Source organism: Athene noctua, chromosome 1 (genome assembly GCF_965140245.1).
Source record: "Athene noctua chromosome 1, bAthNoc1.hap1.1, whole genome shotgun sequence".
Taxonomy (NCBI): Eukaryota; Metazoa; Chordata; class Aves; order Strigiformes; family Strigidae; genus Athene; species Athene noctua.
In genome coordinates this window covers 137,800,786-137,824,324 of record NC_134037.1, presented here as the reverse complement: position 1 = coordinate 137,824,324, position 23,539 = coordinate 137,800,786, and the positions used below count along the sequence as shown (strand labels likewise).

The 23,539-nt window shown below is 48.3% G+C and overlaps 1 protein-coding gene across 4 annotated transcripts in view; it reads left to right on the top strand.

Moving 5' to 3' along the window:
- The window catches only part of BOC (BOC cell adhesion associated, oncogene regulated), a 61,650-nt gene that overhangs the window by 948 nt on the left and 37,163 nt on the right, over window positions 1-23,539 (top strand). The gene's annotated exons all lie outside the window — the stretch shown is intronic.

Sequence of the window (23,539 nt, the reverse complement as noted above, 5' to 3'; positions counted from 1 at the left end):
AGACTTTTTAAAGTGCTCTGAATACTTTGAAAAATAGTAACAGACTTTAACCAGTGCTCCTGTCTGGCAAAAAGTTATTTAATACAAACCTTGTATCTTTGGACACTTGTGCAACTAATTCTGGTACTCCAAGTGTTATTACACTGTCATTGTGGGAAAGGCAGTTCAGATCTATTAAAGGGGTTTTTTTGTCCTTGTTTGTTTTAAAGAAACTCTCTTGACCTCTCCACAACATTATGCGAGTGGGATAACAGGAATCCACACACACACTCTGCGCCCGCGCATAATTCCCTGCATGTCTTAAATTGCTTGTTTTTCTTGGTGCCCAGTTCTCTTAATTTCTACATTACTAGCATGGTGTCTTTTTGATATGTTCGTTTGCAATCTGCCATTAAACTTTCTTTTCCCATGGGCTAAAAAACTACCATGGAAAATATTAGAAGAATGTGGGCGTTTTGTAAGTCGGATTTTATCTTAGTTTTCTTTTCTTTGAAACTAACTACCTCAGTGTGCATACGTTTAGAGTAGGGTTCTTGCATATTTAGGCATATATAAGTACATGCAGACACTTACTTGATGGGTTGGATATTGAGGGTTATGTCTCGGGAAGGATTTCAGGGGAAACGCAGGGGTTTGCACTGAAGATTTGTTCTGTTTATTTAAGTGACCTAAAGAAATGAAGGTGAAATAACTTCCCATGCTAATAGGAGTCATTGTGGGATCTTCTGAAGTAAATAGGACAATTAGGAAGAGCTGTGAGCTCCCTGCTGGGTGCATGATATTCTCTGACAATAAATAAATAAATAGAGTTTTGTTCCATGTACTTTTCTTAACCCTCCCCTCCAGATACAATCACAGGGACTCATCCTGCGTGTACAATGCAGACGAGGTCCCAGTAGGTGTTTGCTGCGAGGGTTGAAGTCAGATACATCACAGTCCTCCCTGCTGGTGTAGTTCCCATTGGGGAAAATGAGGCCTGTTCATCTGAAGGGTGAGCAAGGGTCCTGTGCAGGTTTGAAAGGCAAGTTTACTTTTCTCCCTCTCAAACAGAGGCACACCCACAGGACCTTTCTTTGAGAGATACCCCAGTACAAGTAGCTGAATCCACACAAATCTCTTATCGGCTTGGTGCAAAAAAGTGTTACAGGTGAATGTATGTGTACAAACTGGCATGTAAGTCTTATGGGTGGTCTGTATCCCTACAGTCTGGAAAATGCAGCTTTTCCGTACCTTGTCCTGACATGATACAGAACAGAAGCACAGAGTGAGAGCTTCTTGAAGACTGCAAAGTAAAACCCAGTGCCTAGTGTTTGCAGAGGTCTTTCCAGCCCTTTGGGTGTGAGACTCCCCGCTTGGAGTTTTGCTCTGTTGAAGGACAGGTGAATCATTGCCCAGTCCCCCTCACTCCTTGAAATTCTGCTCTGTCCTCAAAACTAAGAGCAGACAGATCCCTCCAAGCCTTCAGTACTCAACTGGCAGCCCCGCAGTGCTTTCAGGATGCTGGTACAGCTCCTTCCACCTGACTAGGGCTGGCAGAGTTGACCCTTTGGGAGCCAGCTGGAGCCTCCTTCGGAGCAAGCAGCGTTGCAGGTGGGGCTGTAAAGCGAGCAGCCTGCTTTGTCCCCATCCTCCCCAGTGATGCAGAGGGAAAGCTCCCTTTCCTGAGTTAAGAAAACTAGCCTGTTCAGGGCAGACATGAATTTCTTTAGTTTCTCATCATTGTTACTGAACAACCACACTTGACTGAAACACCACCAAATATACCTGCCAGTGCTTCCCAGCCTCTTCCTGAATCACACGTCCTCAGGAGCACAGAAACCTCGCAGTCTGATAATGTGCACAGCAAAAAAAAAACCAAAACCAAAAACTATTACTTCTTCTACCCAGGCTGTGGGAGGGAACATGGGTGGTAGGGCAGGACAGACACTCTTCAGCATGGGCTTGGATGTGGAAGCGTTTGGACTGTGTCCTCAGCCTATTCACATGCCGTGTGTGAGCTTAAAGAATTTCCTCCGCAGCCCTGTGCCTCAGTTTCCCCTTGCAGAAAATGGGGCTAAACCCTGAGAAATGGGGTGAGTGCTGCAGCAGGGCAGATATTGCCATCCATGTTGACTCTTGACAGCTGACTGGCACCCACCGTTGTGTCTCTCAGAGCAGAGCTCAGGTGCACCAGGGAGGACCCGCCCTGCCGTGCTGAGCCTCCCCAGGACTGCTGCAGGGGTGGAGAAGCACCTCCGCTCCTCCAAAATAACTCAATTTTCCATAAAAAGACAGGCTGTCTCCCAAACCCCCCCTTGTGTGCCTTACAACGGAGTGGAGCAGAGGCAGGGAAGAGTGAATTGGGGACCACACTGGTTTTTTTAGCCCAGGTTGGCCTGCAGGTGGGTTTTCAGAGATCTGGGGCTCAGTTAGTCTCAGTTTAGTCGCTCAGCCTGCAAGAAGTTACAGCAGCAGTAGGCCAACTCCAGGTTAACAAAAGCTTCTGTAGCAATAAATAATGGTGGACTGTTCATTTTAATACCTGAAGCTGAGTGCCTCAGAGGTATGAGGCGCTATTCCCTTGGACTTCTTCTATGTGCAAAGATAACTTCATGTATTACTGCTGGCATGTTATGGACCAAGGCTTGCAAACCTTTTGGTTTAAACCATTACCTCCTGGTCTAAAAACGTTGCAGTGTGAAGTCTACAGTTAGGATGGGATATCCCACAAGGAAAAAGCTCTCTTGCAAAAATCTTCGGAGACTTCCTGTTTCTGGTTAGACTGAAAACATCCTGAGGGAAAAACCTGTTGCTGTGTATTTTAGTGCTCCTGTGGTCAGTCTCAGTTTAAGAGGTTGTTACATATTCCAGTTCCTAGGCCACGAGAACAATTTAAGGTGAATAATGACTAAATGAATTGCAGGTCCTTAGGTAGAATGGAGGTGAATATCATCTTCCAGTTTTCTAAACGTACTTTGGTTAGCTGTTCAACAAAAGGTATCACAAGCATCTTTTTTTTTTTTTTTTTTTTTAAAAAATTTCCTGGTATTTGGTTTAGTTCCTCTTGGCCCTGAATCATAAGACATTGTTTCTGGTGCTTCGTTAGCTGAACGTAGTGCTTGAGGTCAGGTTTCTGGAGGGAATGCTTGCAGGATGGGAAGTCTTCAAAATCTTCTTTATATGTATATTTGTGCGTAAGTGGTTTTTAAAAATCTACTCTCCACAGAAGCGTGTGCTCCAGCAACACAGCTGTATGAGTGTCTGTGGGAAGCTAAGACAAAAGGAGCATGGATGCAGTGGAAGCAAGTTGGCTCAAAAGCTCAGAAAGATATTTGTTGCAGGGGAAAAAAAAATAAAACACTCAATGCTGACATAGTCCCAAAGCTGCCACAGACAGCACAGAGCTTTTTCTGCATAAACAGGGAACAACAGATCCCTGCCCTGAGGATGCTGCATGCTCCTTTTATTAAAATGGCCTCTTCCCTGCAAAAGGACAAACGGGGTGGGAGGCTCAGCTGTGCCTGATGGGGTTGATGAGGTTGTTAGAGCACCTGGCACAGTGTAGACAGGCTGCCTGAGAGGGGCTCTCAGGGCTGCTGTTGTGTGTTGTAGGAGCTCTTGAGTAAGAGGCAGTGCCAATTTATTTTGGCTCTGGTGGGATCAATGGAGGGAAATGTGCTTCAGGGAGCGTGTGGGACGTGCTCGAGCTTCTTCGCCCTCCTTGAGGGCAGTGTGCCAGCACAGGGGTGAGAGCCAAACTTTACCCTTGCTTTCTGCTCAGCTGCTCTGGGGAGGCTGCTGCCCTGTGGCCGAAACCCTTCCCTGAGCTCCCCTTAGACATGAGGATGGTGACTGCACCTTTTTCCCGTGTGGCGTGTTGGAGGCTTGCTGGGTAAAGTCCAAACCACACTACAGCTTGTTGCCCCTATGAAAACCCCCTGTTGTCGAGTTCACAGAGGTTTTGGGCTGTGGTGTCTCTATATATGTCTGTGAAAGCCAGATGGTGTTTTGGAAACCGGTCATTTTTCATTAACTTCTGTGCCCAGAGTAGGCAGTAAGTCTTTCACCCTGAGCCCGTGGTGGCAATACCATTCTGGCTCCCTAAGGTCCACTCTGGCAAAGAGATTAGCCAGCAGGTCATACTCATATGCGGAGCCACAGTCCTGGGGCCCTGCCAAATGCAAGGATGTGTTCACTGGTAGCAATATCAGCGAGTCTGAACAAGCTTGTGTGTCTAAAGACTGTGTGTGCATCGGGCCCTTCTGCTGCTCTTTAGATTGTAAGAGTGGAAAGAAAAGGGTGTAAAGATCCCTGTCAGAACTGTGTTGTCAGCTTTCAAATACCAAAATGAGGTTGCTTTTTATTTCTCTCCTGACTAACAAAAAGACAGTTAGACAGAGCCCTGTGAATCAATGTGTTGAGTTTAGTGTGGTTAAGAAAGCTTGTGGTGATATAAACCTACTGAGGTCGTCTTTGAGAAATAAACCTTAAATGTGGATACGCTGGCCTGGAATACAGCATTTATATGCAAAATGCCGCTTCTTCTGATAATGTCACTGTAATGTATCCTGGTACTTTCAGGTAGAGCAGCTACCTTGCTTAGTGATGCTGGTGTTTTAGGGCACAAGCCTGGGATGTGAAGAGAGCTGGGTTTGGTTCTCCCCTACACCACAGATTTCCCCCCAGCTTGGGGCAGGTTGCTCTTGGCCTCAGCTCTCCCACCTGCAAAACCTGTAAGTGGCACTTCCCTGCCTCCTTGTGGTGTTGAGGATAGGTGTGCTGGAGATGGAGAGAGACCACAGGTTTGCTGGCCCTCCAAAAACCTCTCTGATAAAGGCCCACGGGTTGGTTTCAGCAGAGAGCCTCCGTTGTGTTGGCAGCCCAGGGGGAAGCTCCTGCCGTGTCTGCCCCTGTGTGCTGGGTGGATGTAGCCTCTGTAGGGGCTGCGTGATGCTTTTGGTTTGGAGGGTAGGCTGTTGTAGGTATGTGGCTGTAGAGAAGCCCCTCTCAGAGCGTGACGCTTGGGGAGCCTCGTGTAGGTAGTAGCATTGCAGCTGCAGCGAATTTATGGCTCCAGCCAGTGGTGGTACAGAGAGGCCATTGTAATCCTATGTACTGTACAGTGTACATCTCAACAGGCAAAGTGGCTCCTGGGTTGTTTTTTTTTTTCCCCTCCTCCTCTCCATCCCTTCACATCTAGCTTTATGAAGTTCCTCCCCTTAAATTGCAAATTTGGCCTTATCTTCAAAGAAGCCCTTTGGTGCCAAGCTTTTAAAGGTAGGGAGGAGGCGAGAGCAAAAACATCAAATCCATTAACAGCCCAGGTGCCAGAGAAAATGTTTTTTAAAACAAAATCTGAAACCTTAGTGTTTGAGCTCCAAAGCTGAGATTGAATACAAGTATGGGCCTTGTCCCCGGAGAGTCACAGCACTGGGAATACGCTGGCAGAGACCATGGAGCGAGGATTCTTGTGCATGCACGCACACAAATAGACAATTATTTGGAAGCCAATGGTATTCTGGATGCTGAATAATAATTTACTTCATCTAGTGCTTTCTGCCCCAAGTTGCTCCCTGAGCTGTAGCTGACGTGGAAAGAGTTCTCATCGCTCCAGCCCTCCGCTGGATGGCAGTCCCCTCTGGGGCAGGAAGGTGGTGCTTCCTTGCACGTTCCTCGGCCATGGGTGGTAAAAAGGACTAGCTGGCCCCTGCTGCTGTCAGTGAGAAATTGCTTTGGGCCCCCTGAATGGTGATAGGAATGTGTTTGTTTTTTTTTTTTTTTTCCCCCCCCCCCAGAAGAAAGCAGCTTGTTTGATAAACCCAAGCAGTGTCAGATTGAAGGGGTGGGATTGAGTCCCAGCATCAAGAAATGTTTTAAAAAACATGGTGGGTGGGATTTTTTTAAAAACACCTGGGGTGACTTTAATGATGTGATGGAGAGTCAATGAGTCTTGTGCATTGAAAGACCAGACAGTGCTCTCCTCACTTTTAAGTACAAGGTCACGCTTGGCAGGTGTGTGGGACAGTCTCACTGTCACCAATGTAAGAGCTGCCCAAATTAGTCCTGACCACCTACTCCTGCATGGGAGCAGACTCTTTATTTCAAAAGTGGCTATCAGGCACATCTTGGCTTGCAAGCAATTGAAGTGCACCTTCTAAGCCAGAGCCATCTGGGCAGAAGGAGAATAAGACGGCTCAATTATCCAGCTGTAACGGGGTCTGAATCCAATGAGGAGCACCTCATCACTGGCTGCTTATGGGGCCTTGAGGCACAGCCAGGCAGACCACAGCAGAGCTGTGGGACCCTGGCAGGAGGAGGGCTTGACATCTACTGGCTTTTGAGTCGCTGTGGGTCCTTCCTTCCCCCTTAGCTGGCCAAGCAGAGTATCTATCAGGCTTGTAGCTGTCAGCCACATCTGGAGCTGGAGGCTTGTAGGGTGAGACAGGTCTGTGAGAAGCTAGAGCATGAAGGGCTCCTCAGAGAGGCATGACAGCTGCTCTGGATGCGTCCATCATTACTGTTTCATCACTCTGATGTTGCTCCTGGGGTGCCTGGGGCTGGCCTCGAAGAGAAAAATGTCTTTGCTTCCCAGCAGGTGAGGAGCAGAGCTCCTGGATGCATGCCAGCTTGTGCCTGAACACTTCTGTAATGCTGGTGAGAAAGAGTCCAAGGCAGCACAAGGGCTAGTTCCTTTTGAGGACCTTGCTGCCTGAGCTGCGGCGAACGTTGCAAGAGTAGTTTAACACACTGGCACTCCAGATCCAGGCCCTGCCAGAGATGGTTGCCCATCCAGCAGAGACAGGGGAGGACTCAGGGTCATGGTCAACCGTGCTCGGTGACCATGCAGCCCATTATCTGATGAGGGATGCTGAGAAAGGGGGGTCGATACCAACGCACAGAGCTGGAGCTGCTGGAGCCTGAGTGTGTGTTCGCTGACCCTACTCCTCTCTTGGTAGGGAGGTGAGTAGCTAGTTTGGGTAGAGCAGTATGGTTTATGTGGCTACAGCAAGAGAAGCCAGTCCTGTATCTCGTAGGACAGGCACCAGTTTACTGCTGGGAGCTAGCTGTACTTGCCTGATACTCAAATATGCAATACAGGCTGTGGGATCCTGCCGACTGGTCATGAAGCCTGTTGTCTTTTGTGGGAGCAAGGGTAAACTATTTACACCATGTAGCAAGTTAGGTAGGAACATACTTGCTAAACATACAGTTGCCCAGGTTTCCTCACAATTCCCTAGACTGCAGATTTGGGGAGGAGGGAAAAGCAGCACAAAGAGAACAACATCAAGAGCAAAGTGGCAAAGCTGTGTTTATCGTTGATGCCTGACCTGCGCTCTACCCTATAATCTGTTTCCCCTGGGATAGCTTTGGACATCCCTAACCTCTGAACCACTTGAAAGAACCACGTTTAAAAAAATTTCCCAAACTAGTGACCAGGCAAACAAGCAAAAATTTCAGCAGCCACAAAAATGTGAGCATAACCCAGTTTTTGCATAGCTCCAGCATTGAAGATAAGTAGAGGTTTCTTAACATTGACTCTCTGGATGAAGGCCTGAGAAAGACCTGCCATGCCATCTTCCCCTATCACTGTATTCCAAAACCTAAATTGTTATTTGTATTACAGTTGTGTCTACAAGTTTTAACCAGGGCTGGGACCCAGCTATGTTAGATACCATGCTAACTTGTAATGGGAGATGGTTCCTACATCCCCATTCAAAACAGCAAGACAAATGCGAAACAGGAGGTAAAAACAGGGTATGGAAAAGGACATGTGTGCCTTGGGGTGACTCAGCAGGTCAGGACTGGAGCTTAGTACCAGCCTGATACCCAGTCTCATGCTCCAGCCTTGCCTTGCTCTTCAGAAGAGGAGGCCAAAGTTGAGCATTGCTAGGGCTTGACTGAGAACTTTCTGCCTTGGAGCTGAGAGCTGTCCATAGCAGAGCCTCATCTTCCCCAGCCCTCAGCTCACATCAGTCAATAAAGAGCGATGTGGCTTCCAATGCTCCAGGAAGTGGTTGTCCAAACGGGGCACTTTGTGCTGCAGGTGTTGTTGGTAGCATCTTGCCTGCTGTGGCATGCCTTGTGTTGGGGTGGGCAGCTGGTCTTGCAGAGCTGAAACTCCTGCCTGTCTTCACAAGGCAAACGAGCAGGAGGTCTGCTGGGGCGCTGGGGGAGAGGCAGGTGGAAAGCAAGAGTGTGTGGCTGAAGGGGAAGGAAAGGAGCCAGTTATGACTTTAATTCTCTCCTGTCAGCTAGTTTGCAGTTGCGGCATCGTGCTTTGAAAGATAGCTGGGAGAGCAGAGAGCCAGTGTAATAAAAGGGTTTCACTTGCAGCGTGCAATCTCAGGTAAAACAATCTCATTACATAAAGACTGTGTGCCTTCTTTCTCAGGGGGTCTGGAACTGTGCTGCTCCTGCTCTGGAGGCACTGGCTTTCAGTGCACAAGCCAAGGATAAACTCTTCACAGATGATGCTGAGGCCAAGTCTGTGGCTTGTGCTGTGGCTAAGGTGCAAAGGGAGATGTTGCTCACCTCTCCTTACACCATGGGGAGGTGCAGGAATCGGGGTGAGGAGCAGCAGGGTTACAAAGAGCTGCTCTTACTGAGCATGGGGTAACCAAAGCCAAACCCAGCCCCTGCAGGCCACAGGTAGCCCAGGAGGGAGCAGCTGTGTGGGCGCCAATGGCAGGACATGAGCAAAACCTTGCTTGATGGGCTAACTGGGAATGATCTCTCAGGGGGGGATAGCGATGCTTCAGTGAAACCTGGGCAGGTTCCTTCACCCCTCCTTTCTTGTCTGACTTTGTTTTGGGGAGCAGATGGGGATGCATATGTATCCTCTTCTGGCACCTGTTTGTAAAAAGTTGTGGGCAAACTCTCCTAGGGAGCTGCTTGTGGCCTGCTGTCTGAATAACAGCCCGAACTGCAGTCAGAGGCTTTTTGCTTAGAGGGATGCCTTGAAACATCTTGTTTTTAATGGCACTGTGTTGCCAAAGGCTCTTTGTGGCTGCCTTCTTGCTCTGCTCTGTATGGAGAGGAGCCTATCTGAACCTGTACTCATCCATTTTGCAGATGGGTTTGATCTGCCCTCTGCAAGCTAAATAATTACATAAGAGATCTTAGATGAGGTGTTTAGGCCCTTATGGTTTCTCCCTGATTCAGCCAGTGCCTTGCGAGTGGAAGGAAGAGTGATGGGAGACGCCAGACAGCTGCAGAGTTCTGGGTTTTTGTTCTCTGTTGGTCCCAGGTCACTGCTTGTTCATGAAGGACTGCAAGGAGGCACCAGCATAGGTGTTGCCTTCGTTTCTGTTCAGCTGAATTTGGCAGGGTGTAGGATGGAGAAGGTGTCAAAAAATGGGTTTGTGCCACCCATCCCTCCTCACACTTAGGGAAAATAATATCTTCCTCTCTCCTGGCACACACATCCCTCTCAGTTTTGCTAGGGAGGCTTTTTCTTTTTTTCTCAGACCCGGCAATGGGGAGGGAGAATGGAATTTCAGCTGAGGCTGCTAGCGTGCCCCTGTTCCCTGCCTGTGTGCTGCCTCCTAAAGGATGTAGGGGCTGCTGCCAGGCCCTCGCATCCCCCTTTTCTTCCCATTTTCTGTCTTTAATTTCCTCTCCTCTGCCTGAGGTCCCTGTGCCGCCAACAACAGTTGCTGGGGCTGAGAAAGGCTTGTTGGGCCATATCCCGGATGCCCCTGTCCTTACTTGTTTTGGAGAAGGCTGATAAGGAACAACTAGGGGTGTCTCCCCAGGCGCCAGCCTGCTGTCGGAGAGGTGCTCTCAGCCTTCACCGACCTGGGGCGAACGCAGGGCGCTGGCATGTCAGAGCGGGTTCAGGGAGCCCTTGCCCGGGCAGGGAGGCTGCCTGCAGTTGCAGGCAAGGCTGCTGCCTCCCCAGAGGTTATTCTGGAGAAATACCATCCTTGAAAGGAAAGCCATGTCTCTCCTGCCCTTCTTTCCCCCCCCTCCCCCGGCTGGTGGATTGGGGCTCGGGGGGTTCAAAGGCAACGTTTTCAAGTCTCCGCCAACGTTTCCGATCTCACAGCGTTTTGCAAACCGGGAGGGTTTTGTGTTGACCTGTCTCCCTACAGGCAGCCAAAGCAGCAGCTCAGTGGGGCCGGCAGACATGGCATGCACCAAGGTGCCAGCATCTGCAAGGGGCATGTAAGCACCAGGCCAAAAAGCCTCAGTGAGCTGTTAATGAGCCACAGATCAACAGCTTTATCTGGGAACCTGCCACTAGAGCTTTCTGATGAAGAAATAGATGAGTAAAATGAGGTGGTAGATAAGGGTTGCGAAGGAAGACCCTAAAATAAAGATCCTTAGAAAGTCACGTATGGGGTGGACCTCAAGAGATTACCTCTGCCAGAGGCTCCTTGTGTGTTTTTTTCTGAAGGTCTCCTTCACTATTCAGGGGCTGCAAAAAAAAGACTTATTTTCCATGTAACACTTTTATATTGATAAGTAAGACCAGCAGAAGTTTATCTGTGTCTTTTACAGCAGAGGCTCTCCAGAGACTTTGGTGGGGTACAAAGCCCCAGAGGCTGTGATGGATGTGTTCCCCTCTTGCAGAGGGAAGGACACTCCAGACAGATGTTTGTTATCAGCAAAGCAAAGTGGAGGAACAGACAAACTTCAGCTGGCAAGAAATGCAGAGGGAAATTATCGTTTCCCTGTTGGGCTTGCAGAATGAATTCTGGAAGCTGCTTTTCGTCCCATTGTTACAGTTTATGTTTATATAGCTTATCTCTTTCATGAGGGACTATTAAATCCTGCAGCATGTTGTGGATGTGACTATATGAGAACAGCATGCTTTACCCATCCCAGGGCAGAGTGTGCCAACAAGCACAACTGGATTTAAAATCATGGAGCAGCATTTCCTCAAAACTGAGGAGTGTTTTTTATCCTAAAAGAGTTTGGTTTTTTTCCAAGCTAAGAAATGGTCAGTAATTTCCCTGTTGGTAATTCTGAGATTGTATTTCTCTTGTATAGCTGGATTTTCCCTGTTACTACAGGAAGGAGAAAGTCCTTATTCCTTTCTACTTCTAACACCGTGTTTGTAGTGTGTAGCAAGTGACAGTATTTAATGTAATTTGGAGGGTAGGTACTGACTGGGCTGGTCTACAGATGACTGCACTGAATAGTGAAAGTTTTTTCTAGGGGTATTTTGTGCTATGGGACAGTCACAGACTTCCCTTCTCAAAGAAAGCGTTGACAGTCTCTGTAAGCAATTAGAGATAAATGTCCTTGAGGCAGAGGATGTCTTTTTATTGTGGTTTTGTAGAGTACCTAATACTGAGGTCTTAAAGGAGTCCTTGTGAAATAAGAGAAACAAATACTCCTTATGTTCCTTTAGCAGACAGTAATGTAATGATCTTTGGAAGATCCAAAGAGTTTTAAATATTTTTTTTTTCCTGGTAGACAAGTCAGCAAATGTCAAGAGTTTGCTATGTTCTCCCAGACCACTGCTGGGTGAGTCTCTGGAGAGGAGGATCCAATCTTTTCTGTGAAATGCCTACTAATCTCAAGCAAAGGTGATTTTTGCATGAAAAAGGCTTTCTAAATTCATAAATCAATTAACAGCACAAAAACGTCTTAGTTCTTTGCAACAGAGGAAGAAGTGGACTTCTTGGCTTGGACTATTGCTGGGGCTTTCAAGAATTTCTTGGACTGAACAGTGTATGTTAATAGATGGAGAGTAGATTTGCTTTTGCTCTGCTTCTGTTGTCACCCCCCCAAGGCCTAGGAGCTAGTCTCACTGTTTCTTCCTGGTCTCTTTACGGCTTACAGTTTTCTCCAAAACTGACTAAACATATAAAACAAGGTTTGGGTTTGGGGGTTGGTTTTTTTCTTCCCATATTCTAGGACAGACACTGACCACAGTCATGTATTTGTTTTTCTCCCTTACTTCCAAATGCAGTCGCATAACAATAGCCTAGAAAAAAAGTACTGGAAGTGATTTGTTTCCTTTTTTGGGCTACAAGGAGCGGGTTAGCATTTGAGTGAAGAGGTTGGGAACTCCAAGTCATCTCTTCCAAGGTTGAAGGAGGTTCAAATGGGCACCAACCTGGCAAAAAGAGAAGTACTGTAGACAGGCAGCCTTTTAGGGGCAAGCACTTCCACTGCTCCATGTGCAGAGCCTCATGCTTGGGGCCCCTTTTCTCAGCTGGCCCCAAGATGTTATTTGCTATTTACGTAATAGCGGAGTCTTACACAGCCTCTGCTAAACAGGCTTTGTCTGCCACTGGCACCAGGGATAGGCTAGAAGAGAAAGGCTGCCTCCCGTATCAGGCTTCTTCAGAAGTGGGTTACTGTTTGCTTTCCTTAACAGATTGCTAATAGAAGGTGGTGGGTGGTGTTGTCTTTCTTATTTATTTTATGTAGGATGTCATGACAGGTGGATATTTTAAATGTTGTCCACAGCTGTAGAAACGGATTGCTTTCTAAATCAAGTTGATTAGAATGGAGGCATGGGAGCTGGTGAGGCACTGGGTGACCTGCAAAAGAGGAAAACCAATCCGAGTACCAGTTGGCTGCATTCTGTCGTCTCTCTTCCAAGGAACAGGAAAAGAAGTATTTTGCAGACAGAGCTGGGAGATGTGTTTTCGGTGTCTGGATCTTTGTGTCTTGGGAAGTGGTATCCCTGTTTACAAGGGAGATGAAAAGCCCTTAGGTGAGACAAAAATGACTATGTTGTTGCTGCGCTGGTCAGAGGGGTGGTTGTTAAAATCTCATATATTACAGGCAATGAAATCTTGACATTTAATCGATGGTTCAATGTATTTGGTCTTTATAGGAGAGAAATCAAAAGCAAGTGAAGCTTATGCATACTGGAGAGAGAATACTATCTGATAAAGGCTAGACCAGTAGGTAACGTTTTCAAATCGCAGGAAATTTCCTTAAAGTATTTATTTATTTATGGCTTTGTCAAAAAATTTTCAGCCAGCTGTGTTTAAAAATATAACAGTAATGAGATACTTCAAAAAAGGAGTTAATCTTTCCCCGTCTTTGACATGTTGCGGAGCGCCAGCTGTAGCACAAGCGAGCCCTGGGGAATCAAAATTGCATAGCCCTGCAGCCTGCGAGCCAAAGTCACACCTTGGGAAGCCAAACCCTGGAGGGAAGCCCCAGCCTGTGGCAAGTCACAGGGATGCTGAAGGGGTGACCCTTTGGCCATCCTTCAGGGGCAGCAGGTTCAGCCTGCCCAGCTCTTCAGAGCTCCCCAAATCTCTCCAGTTTCTGCAGCCCCTCAGCCACTTGTCCTCAGGGCAGCAAGACCCAGTCCAGTTTTGTCTGTGCTGCTGGGAGGCCTTGAACTGTCTCTAACGCCCCCGATGGGGAAATGCTGGAATGAGGAGGAGAGGAAACCAAATGCTTTTGTACTGAGGGAACAAAAAACATCCTCTGCATGTCCCTGGGTTCAGCTATTACAGACTCTCCAAACTGGACTGTTTTTTTGTTTTGCTTTTAAATGCTTCTTTAGCCAATGTGATAGTTTTTAATATTTTTTTTTAAATTTTCTTGGCTGGAGGGTGTCTCTTTGGGAGACAGAGCCAGTCCTGGGCTCTTCATTTGGCCCATCCAACCTATCCACAGAGCAAACACAAGCCATCTCCTCCAGGCTCATTTCCTCTAGGATTCCCTATGGCTTTGCAATGGCCAAGCATTTGTGTTTGGTATCGAAGGCAGAAGGGCCAGCAAGAGCAGGCCAGCTGTGCTGTGTCCTCAGCCCTGCTAACGGGGGCTCAGTGTGGTCTGTGGGAAGTCCGGGAGGGCTACAGCTATGTGAGTGGTGAAAAACGTGTGGTGATTAGCAGGAAACTGCTTTGAGGAAGAAGATGTCTCTTCTGATGATGGTAGGGAGGCATGGTGGACTTTAAAGACAAAGCAAGTTAGGTTTGGTCCTCAGTGGAGGAAATCTTACCTCCTCTAGGCCTGCTGGTTTCAGCTTCAAGATGACATATTGCAAAAGAAAAATCTCATCTCCCCACTGTTTCCTTTTTCCACCACTGGTAGCTAATCAAGATTCATTTTTAATTACTTCCCTCTACTCTCTCTGCTTCCTCTCCCCCTGCCCCACACATGCCTTTTTTTTATACTTTTTTTTTTATATGCATTTCTTTTTGGCAGGAGTTGAAACGCAAGAAGTGTTTGGACCAAGATGAAACCAGTGGAGGAGCATGTTGGGCAGTGCAGTGCTTTGTTCTGAGTTCGGGGGGAGAAGAGGGGGAAGTGAGGGGGAACGGGATGTCATTTCCCAGATGGGGACCTTGCCAAAGATGTTTTTGCTTCAGAAAGCAAAGAGCAGTTTTTGAAGTTATACCAGGTTTAACCCTTTGTCGTCTTACTTCTGCTGTGCAGGGAAACACCAAGGTCTTGGACCTAAAATGGGGCTCTGTTTTATTATGTGGCTCAGGTGACCTGAATGGTCTCAAGCCAGAGTCTGCTGTTGTGAGTAAGGGCTAACCACAGTCGAGGTTCTTGTTGGAAACTGTAATGAGTGGATGAGAAATCCGTGCTTGCTTATCAGTGAGGGTCCAGAACTAATGTGCTTACTGTTTGAAAAAAAAATCATCATGTTGACACTGCTGAGCTCTGCTTCAGCTGTTCCCATCGGGGGGCAGGGAGTACATTTGCCTCGTGATGTGCAAGATGCTTGGGAAACACCTTGTCCTTTGACCAAAGGAGACCTGCACTGCTGGGACCAGGGCAGCAGCAAGCCCCAGCCCCAGGTAGCTCATGGTTATTCTGGGGACCGCTGGGGGGGTCACAGAGCTGGGTCCTCTGTTTTGAGCCAGTCTTCAGTGTGAGAAAATAGTGTTGTTGGAGGGTAAAGGGGATAGAAGACCTCCCTAGGCATGTGCTGCTACATTTGTGACTGCCTTGGGCCATAAATACTGCATGGTGTATAGGCTGCTGATTTAATTGCCCTGGGGCTGTTGCACAGGAGCAAACTAAGGGTGGGGATACAGGAGGGGAGCAGGAAAGGGAAAGTTAAAGTGCCTCTGTCTCTTCATTAAGATCTGTTTCAGGTTGTAAGTACTTGGGAGTCAGGACTCCAGAGGAGGTCATGTACCTCCTGTTTAAAAAGACCCAAGGGTTTTGGTCTGTGGTGTTGGGCTGTTTCTTGGTGTGGAGGTCCAGCCTCTTCAATCTGAATGGGGTTCTCCTGGAAAGGTCACCCTCTTCCCTCAGAGCTGGAAGGGACCATCACAGCAACTAAACCTGCAAGCCCCTTCTTCATGAGGACCAGCAGTCTCTCTGGCCCTCTGATCTCTCACAGTCCCTTTTCTCTAGCTAGGGGAATAACAGTTTTCCTAATCCCCCCCATGAACCTCCTGAACATGAATGCAGTCTTCAGCTCCAAAGAAGGTGTCAGTAACTTTGGGCTGGAGACCACAAACTTCCTCTTCCCCGCATCTTTGGCTGGAGTGTGTGAATTTTTGGTCAGCCGGCCCCAGACATGCCAAGGGTTGGTTATAGCAGCACCACTGTGGGTGCATTGGTGGCCAGTGACTAATAGAGAAGTGATGCATCTAATGCTGGCCTTGAAACATGCCTTGTGTCTTGCACGCTTCTTTCTAGAGAGCCAAGAGAGGTCTGATCTGTAGGAAATGAATGTAACATCACTCTGGTGTCACCCATCAGGATGAGGTGGGGAAGAATAGGAGCATGTGGACAGAAGATGCATGTGCTGGATTGCCTGTGATGCCTTCCAGCTTTATTTTTGTGACGTGCAATCTTGAATGTTTTCCCATGGAGGTCAGTAGACCTGGCTGGAAATTCCATGTGCACAGCTTACAGCACAGCATGCCTGAACTTCATATTTTTCATCCCTTTTCTTGGACCCCTTAAGTCATCCACATACCCTTTCCAGCAGTCTTATGAACCGTGGGTGGAAAGCACTGACAGATGGACACGCACTTGGGTGGGAAGCAGAAGACCAGGGTTTCCCTTCACTTGGGGTGCCACCGAGCACCCCTGGTTTCGGGGCTGGGATCAGCTGACTTGCCTTTAGATCTGTGGTGCGTTTGGGCAGAATCTCTGACTCCTTATAAACACAGTAACTACCACCACAGACTTCTAGGTACCATGGGACTAAAAACAAGCACATGATACCAACATCTGTTGGGTATTGTTCATTATCACAGAATCAACTAAGTTGGAAAGAACCTTGAAGATCATCTATTCCAACTATTAACCTAGCACTGACAGTTCCCAACTCCACCAGATCTCTCAGCTCTGGGTCAACCCGACTCTTCAACCCCTCCAGGGATGGGGACTCCCCCCCTGCCCTGGGCAGCCCATTCCAACGCCCAACAACCCCTTCTGCAAAGAAATACTTCCTAAGAGCCAGTCTGACCCTGCCCTGGTGCAGCCTGAGGCCATTCCCTCTTGTCCTGGTGCTGGTTCCTTGACTCAAGAGACTCATCCCCCCTCTCTGCACCCTCCTTTCAGGGAGCTGTAGAGGGCCATGAGGTCTCCCCTCAGCCTCCTCTTCTCCAGACTAAACCCCCCCAGTTCCCTCAGCCGCTCCCCATCAGACCTGTGCTCCAGACCCTGCACCAGCTCCGTTGCCCTTCTCTGGACACGCTCGAGTCATTCAATGGCCTTTTTGGGGTGAGGGGCCCAAAACTGAACCCACTCATCGTGGTGCGGCTTCACCAGTGCAGAGTACAGGGGCAAGATCCCTTCCCTGTCCCTGCTGGCCACACTATTTCTGATACAAGCCAGGATGCCATTGGCCTTCCTGGACCCCTGGGCACACTGCTGGCTCATTATCAAACACCCCCACCCCCACCCCGGTCTCTCTCTGACTGGCAGCTCTCCAGCCACTCCTCACCAAGCCTGTGAGGACTTATCTTGGAGGACTCCTTCAGCCTGGAGTTTGGCTTCATTTCACTTGCCCAGGTGGTCTCATGTGTACATGTCTGGTGCAGGAAAGTGTCCGGTGAACCCACGCAGGCTGCTGTACTTACACGGATGCAGGTCTGCAGATCCTGTGCTGGATGAAAATATTTTGAAGGTGTGAATTGCTCCTTGTTCCTCTAACCCGGTGGTGGGTCTTCCCGTAGGAGCTCAGCCCCTTGGCTTCACTAGCGCCTGCTGATGGGCTTGGCGGGCCCGTGACAGCTGATCATGGAGCATTTGCAAGTGGTGCCACACTGACTCTACTACTTCTCCTTCTCTGTTTACTTAGTTCTTGGCAGCTGCACGTTTGAATGTTTGCTTGACAAACGCTTTCCCTGGAGCTTGTGATTACAGAAAGTTTAGTCTGACAAACCCCACTGAATTATCCTGTTCTCTGTTGTCAATAATCTCTTGGTTGCAGTCTCCCTTAACCACAATATTTTGTGTGTGGTGCAAATTCATGTTTTTTCCCCTTGTTGCCATCAGCCTGCCCCTCCCTGCTTGGTTCAGTTACTGAGGCTGTATCCCCAGGATGCTGACATCTGTATTTTACTAATCCAGAAATCCTGGGGCTACCAGGAAGCAGTACAGATAATAACACTGCATACCTGTCTTGGCACCTTTCATCTGAGAATCTGAAATCGTCTGACTCATGTTCATCTGGTTACTGCTTGTACCAGCTGGGGTTTATTATTCCTGCTTTTACAACCTGGGAAGCTGAGACACAATGTAAGGGTATGTTTTGTCCAATAGATGAAGGAACGATTTCAGAAATGTGGCATCATAACCTCCATCACTATGAGTTTCTATTTCTCTTTGTCTTGCAATACCTAATTTTCCCACAGAAGGAAGGAGATCAGAGTGGGTTGGCTGGTTTTGAGCAACGCTTTTTTTGCAGCAATCCATGGCTTTTTTTGGCACCTCAGTAAATTCCACCCAAGAACAGAAAGGCCATTGCAAGATTTCTCAAAGGTAAGTTGCCTTCCTTGGCTGCAATCAGGGGTCCATAATGTAGTTCAGAGGAAGAGCAATATCCAAATATTGTCTCTTGTTGTCAGTTTGATGGTTTGGAGAGATGCTGAGGGACAAGTGTTTACGGCAGGCCCAGAGAAGGGAAAGGTCTTGCTGTGTTTCAGGGGTAGTAATGAGACTGGTGAGAACATGTCTGCAGGTGGTTGGGTGGTCAGCCTGGACTGTTAATCTGTCCAGCTGCTGCCCTGTTTTGGATGAGGTCCAAGACCAGGTAGGACACTGGTGCTTTTCTTACCACCTCCAGACACAGCTGAGGACCTTCTAAGCAAACCTGGGTTGGTTTATGGTTTTGGGTGGAAACCACAAGCAAACCACGTCAAATCACTGGATTCTACCCCAAACCAGGCAAAGTGCATGGGCTTCTGTTTCATTTCACTTGGAAATGACCAGGAGAGGTGAGGGATGGAGGAAAACTTGCATGGATCCAGCATTGATGTAAGGCCATAGGTGATCTATTCCTAAAGCCTGCGAGTGCCATTCCCATGGCTAGACCAGACTGGTGAGGGCAAAATAATACCTGAGCTGACATCCCCTGGGAGCTTTGGTGTAGGAGAAGGGTTATTTTGTCAGAAGTCCTCCCAGAAAGGGACAGTTGAGAGGGAGCAGGGGATAAATAAATAAATTAAGAGAAGGAGGAGGATTAGTGTAAATGCGTGCCCTCAACGTATGTAATCTCAGCCGAGGTGATGGGGAAGTTGGGTCGGGGTTTCCTGCACTGTGGGCACCTGGAGCTTTCTGTGCACGGGGAATAAGAAATTCTAAGAAAGAAACAGGGAGAACTCCAAGACCCAGGAGGTAAAAGTGTATTTATTTTTCGAGTGTTGCATCAGAACACACTGGTTTTGCTTGGGAGGGAGGTCAAGCGTGTGCAAAAAAACCAGTCCACCTCTCTAGGAAAGGAGCAGGGAAGAGTGATGCCAAATAGCTCTGGAAATGTTGCTGTAGGCTGGTCTCTCCCCTCCACATCCACACAGGACACAAGATCAGCAACCATACCTGCAGACCCTCCCGCGGGCGTGCGCCGGGGCTTTGTAACGGAGCCGCGCTCTCCCCTTGAGGCCAGGGCACCCCCAGCTCCCCGCCCCACCCCCCTTCTCCCCTTCCCCCTTCTCCCATGTGCTTTTATGCCTCTTGCAAGCAGCGTATGCCAAACCCGACTTCACAGCTGGCTCTGGTCCATGTGTTTGTTTTCTGTGCCTGTGCGGCGCTTGCCAGCTCCGCTTGCGCCGTGGCTCAGAGGTGGAGGCGGCGGGGGGAGATCAGGGATGGTGGGGAGAGAAACAGGAGCAGGCTGCTGCTGCTTTCCAAGCCCTTATTTGTTTAAAGCTTAAGCCTGTTTGAGAGAGCCTTTTTGGAGTGAGGGGTAAGTGGCAGGGGTGGGATGTGCGGGAATGGAGAAAGTAAACTGTGTGTCAAGGAAAGCAAACTTTGCAGCTGGAATTGCTGCTGGTGCTTGTTGTGAGAAGGGCCTGGGGAGGTGCCTCCAGCTCCATGCTCACGGTCTGGACATGGGTGCGAGTAAACAGGCAAGGGTGAAGAGTGGGGAGCCGGTGATGGGTCTGTGCTCTGCCCTGTCGGGCACTGGCTGTGGATTTTGCCAGCATGTCCTAATGGCTGGCCAGGGCACAGGCAGGTAAACCTCTCTTCCTAGGATCTGAGGCAGCAGCTTTTTGCCATCATTTGTTGTGGAGGATCCCCTTGCCAAGAGTAGTACTGGCCTTGCTCGTCTCTGCAGGGTGATGTGAGGTCTTGCTCCATCTCCTGCCCATGTTTGGGTTACTCTCCTCAACTAGATCATCATTTCTGGAGAGGCATATTTATTGATGGGATGATGAAACAGGTCAGGTGACATGCAGACACAATCTTATAAAAGTGCAAGAGGTATGTCCATCTCTTAATTTCGGGAGCAGGGGAAATCTGTCACCCTGCTGTGAGTGTGTCCCCCATCATTTTTCACTTCCAGGTGGGTCCTGTGGGATTTTGGAACAGCGTAGTGGCTGCTGGTCATGTCACGATTGGCTCAGTCTGTCTGGGTGCTGGCTCTTGGCACTGAGCCCCCACACCCCACCTAGGCTTTTGGCACTGGCCAAAGCGTTTTCTGTGGGCAGTCATTTCTGTCCCTTGGTTTTGCTGGCCTTGAGCTTCCTCTTGTGTTTTCTGGAGTAGTGACATGTCTTCCAAGGAAAATTTGTCCGGGCAGAGAGTCCTAGAGGCTTTTGACCTGTTCCTATAACCAAAATGATTATTGTTAGTGAAAAGCATTTAAGTGACAGCTATGGAGAGTAAAAACTCCCATTTATTCCCAGATTTATAAAAGGGGAAAAAAAAAAACCAGCTTTTAAATACCATCTTCAAAGGACAAGAAAAATGGGCTTGTGCTCTTTTGCATCCCAGCAACAAGTCATTGCTGAAAGGAGTGCAAACTAGAAGGCAGTTTCTCTTTATGGTGGTGATGGGGATGTCTCTAAAGCCAGCCATCTGGGGATTAAACTTTGTATTGACGTTACTGGCAAGCACTTTGTCCTGTCTCTTTTGTATGCTCTTCTGGATTTCGATGTCAACTGTGTTAAACTAGCCTCGTGCTTGTTAATGCAGTTTCTGGGTCTGCTCCCATTGAAGTCATGGTAAAGATCAGGCTGGTGATGGAGGCAGCAGAATCAAGTCCTCTCTTAGGATCTTCTGGATATGTTGTTTTAGCAGGTATTTCTGCTGTGCCACTGGTTATATTTAATATAAGCTTGGTCAGTTTTTTACTGCAACTGTTGTAGGTGCCCCTGCTCTTCAGATATACACTGGAAGAAAAGTTAGGAAAGCTACCCAAGTCTTTGCTGAGCTCCAACAGGAAATTTCCCCCTTGCAACTTCCCCCAAGGAAGGCTTCACAGTGTCAGTTTCTGTGGGCTTTTCTGGTTTGCTGGTAGTTTTTGTGTGTTTGTTCCGCTCTATTATTCTTCCTAATTGGACATGGAGAAGATTTTTCTATTGTTCCTAGACAAAGATTTTTTTTTTTTTTTTAATTTGGTACTTAGATGTAGGTTCATACTTAAGCATATAAAGAAGTGGGCTTCTCTCAAAAAGCATCCATAGCTGCTGTCTCTCTGGCTTGTGATCCACTCTGCAAACGGGACCTTAAAAATCCTGGTTCAGAGGTGGCTGTAGCTGACAGACACAACGAAACGCTCCCCGGGCACTCCTGCAGTGCTTCATACAGATGCTGACCAGCACTGTTTGTCTGGTGTATCACTCCTCTGTGCTTTGATTTGTATTATATGGATTCTGCTTTTCAGAGAGAGGAGTGTTTCATCTGGTGGTTACCAACATGAATGGACACTGATATTTATTGTCTGTCCTGTTGCAAGCCTGACCCCATCACGTGATGGAGACAATAAAATGGAGATGGGTCCCTTCAGGGCAGCTCCGTGTCACACCTTTGGCATGATTTGTGGCCTTCCTTCCCCGGGGCCTGTTCCTGACCACTGGTCCAGCTGCAGAGAGGCCACAGGGTGATATTAGGTAGCCTGGGATGTGGGATTTATAGCGTTGCTGCCACATCAGTGGCAAAATGCTTGTTTTGGTCAATGTGGGAGTGTCCTGGGAGTGTGCAGGGTGAGGGTTGGCTGGGTGTTTGTGCTCCCTGAGAGCTGCTGAGGAAAGCAACACAGAGCAGAGCTGAGTGAAAACAGTTTTGGAGAACATCCTGCTCTCCCTGTGGAAAAATGCTGTTTTGCTGGGACCAGAGCACACTGTTGATTAAACCGTTGACTTAGAAAGCAGGATGGAGTTTCTGGTGAGAGCAGGAGTGGTTTTGCTGCTATCATGAGTAACCCACACTGAAACAAAGTAGAAGAGTGGTAGCTGGGGAGAAAGAGATTGCTTGAGATGTGACAGCCCCTGCTCTGAGGAAGGCAGGGCAAGGACTTGAGCCTGGGCACACATGTGGCAGTTGAGCTGTGGCATTGCCTGCCCTGGAGCCGTGGGGATAAATGCAGTGTAAGGAAATTGGCCAAAATACCAACTCTCCGATTCCTCCTTTTTTCTTGACCCCCTCATCTTAATTTAATTTTCTTGCCTGTTCCTTTCTGCCATCTTTATTCCCCACTTTCATTTGGTATCTCACAGGGTTTTTGCCCATCATCACTTTCCCTGTGTCTGCCGGACCTGCCTCCTCTCTGGCCTCTCCCTAATCCAAGAGGCGATTAGAGCCTCAACCTCAGACTTCAAGTTCTGAGTTTTGGAGGATTTTTTGTTTGGAAAGGATGAGAAAGGAAAAACAAAAGCAGTGCCCTGACTAATGTAAACTAGCCACATCTGTGCCTGCATGATGACGGCTCCTGGTGGGAACTGCCCATCCCTCCCGGCGCTCTCCTCCGTTGCAGTTGCTGACAGGGAGGGGAACAACCTGACACCCAGCTCGTGTTGGTGCTGTGGTGGAGCCCAGACCAGAGCCAGGAGCGTTGCCCGATGCTCACTGCCTGTCTTGCAGGTCCCACAGCATCAGCCCCCAGCAGAGCATTCCCTGGGCTTCCCTTGCCCAGGTGCATCCTCTCCCTCATTCCCAGCTCCTTGCTACACCCTTTGCCTCTCTGTCCAAACAGGAGAAGTTTTAGATAGATAAATTTTGTTTCTACTTGTATCAAACATCCTGAAGTGAGTAATTATTCTAGCCAGTGATGTGAAGTCTCTAGGACATGAGATGGTTTTCACTGTGTTTAGCACAGCATTTGTCTGCAGCTCTGTCTGCACTGACACTGATCTCTGGCTTCAGTTGTGACATGAATGATAAAGTGGGTATTGTTTTCATATGGCAAGAAATAGGATGCTCCAGGCAAGTAATATAGTGCAGTAAATCCCCTGCTTCTAAGACTGAAGGTGTGTTTTTACATCACACTTGTGTCAGTGGGTGACCCCTTTCCTGCTGCCTCCTCTGACGTGTTTCTTTATCATGAAGATGCAACGTTGCCCCATTTCAAAGCCTCAGATAAATCAGACTTTCTTGCTGCACCGTGAGCTGAGTTTGTAGCAGGCATGGGGCAAACTGAAAACACCCCAGAGTTGGTAACTGATCTCCACAAATGTGTGGCTACATTGATGTGGTTTTCCAAGGGAATCCTGACCTTTTTTCCTGACGCCAACTTTGGCATGAGAGTAGGTTGAGCTGCAACATTCTGTACGCTTGGTTGGGGTCTCGCAGGACCTTGATACCAGCAGTTCTGCTGATTCTCAGACATGTGATGCTCAACCCTCGTGGATGCACAACCTGCACCCCTTGGTGAGTGCTGCAGGGGTGCACTCCCTTGGACTCCTCAGCTCTCTAAATTAGGATGTTAGCTGGGAGGCTGGAGAGTCTACAGGTGGATCAAGGATTGAGAAAGCTGGGGAATGCAGAGGAAAAGTTGGTCTAAAGTTAGGGCAGCCCTCCCAGCTTGGGACTGAAGTTGTACTGAAAGGTTTTGACGGGAGAGGCATCCTGTCCCAGCTGTAAGGGCAGCCCCAGCGGCTGCTGTGGGCCGCTTTCCCCATTTGCACACTTGGGAGAAGAAGCCAGAGAGCAGCCAGCAGCTCCGGGCTTGTTGCAGCAACAACATCTGTTTCCTAGGTGCACTTTGTTTCTGAAG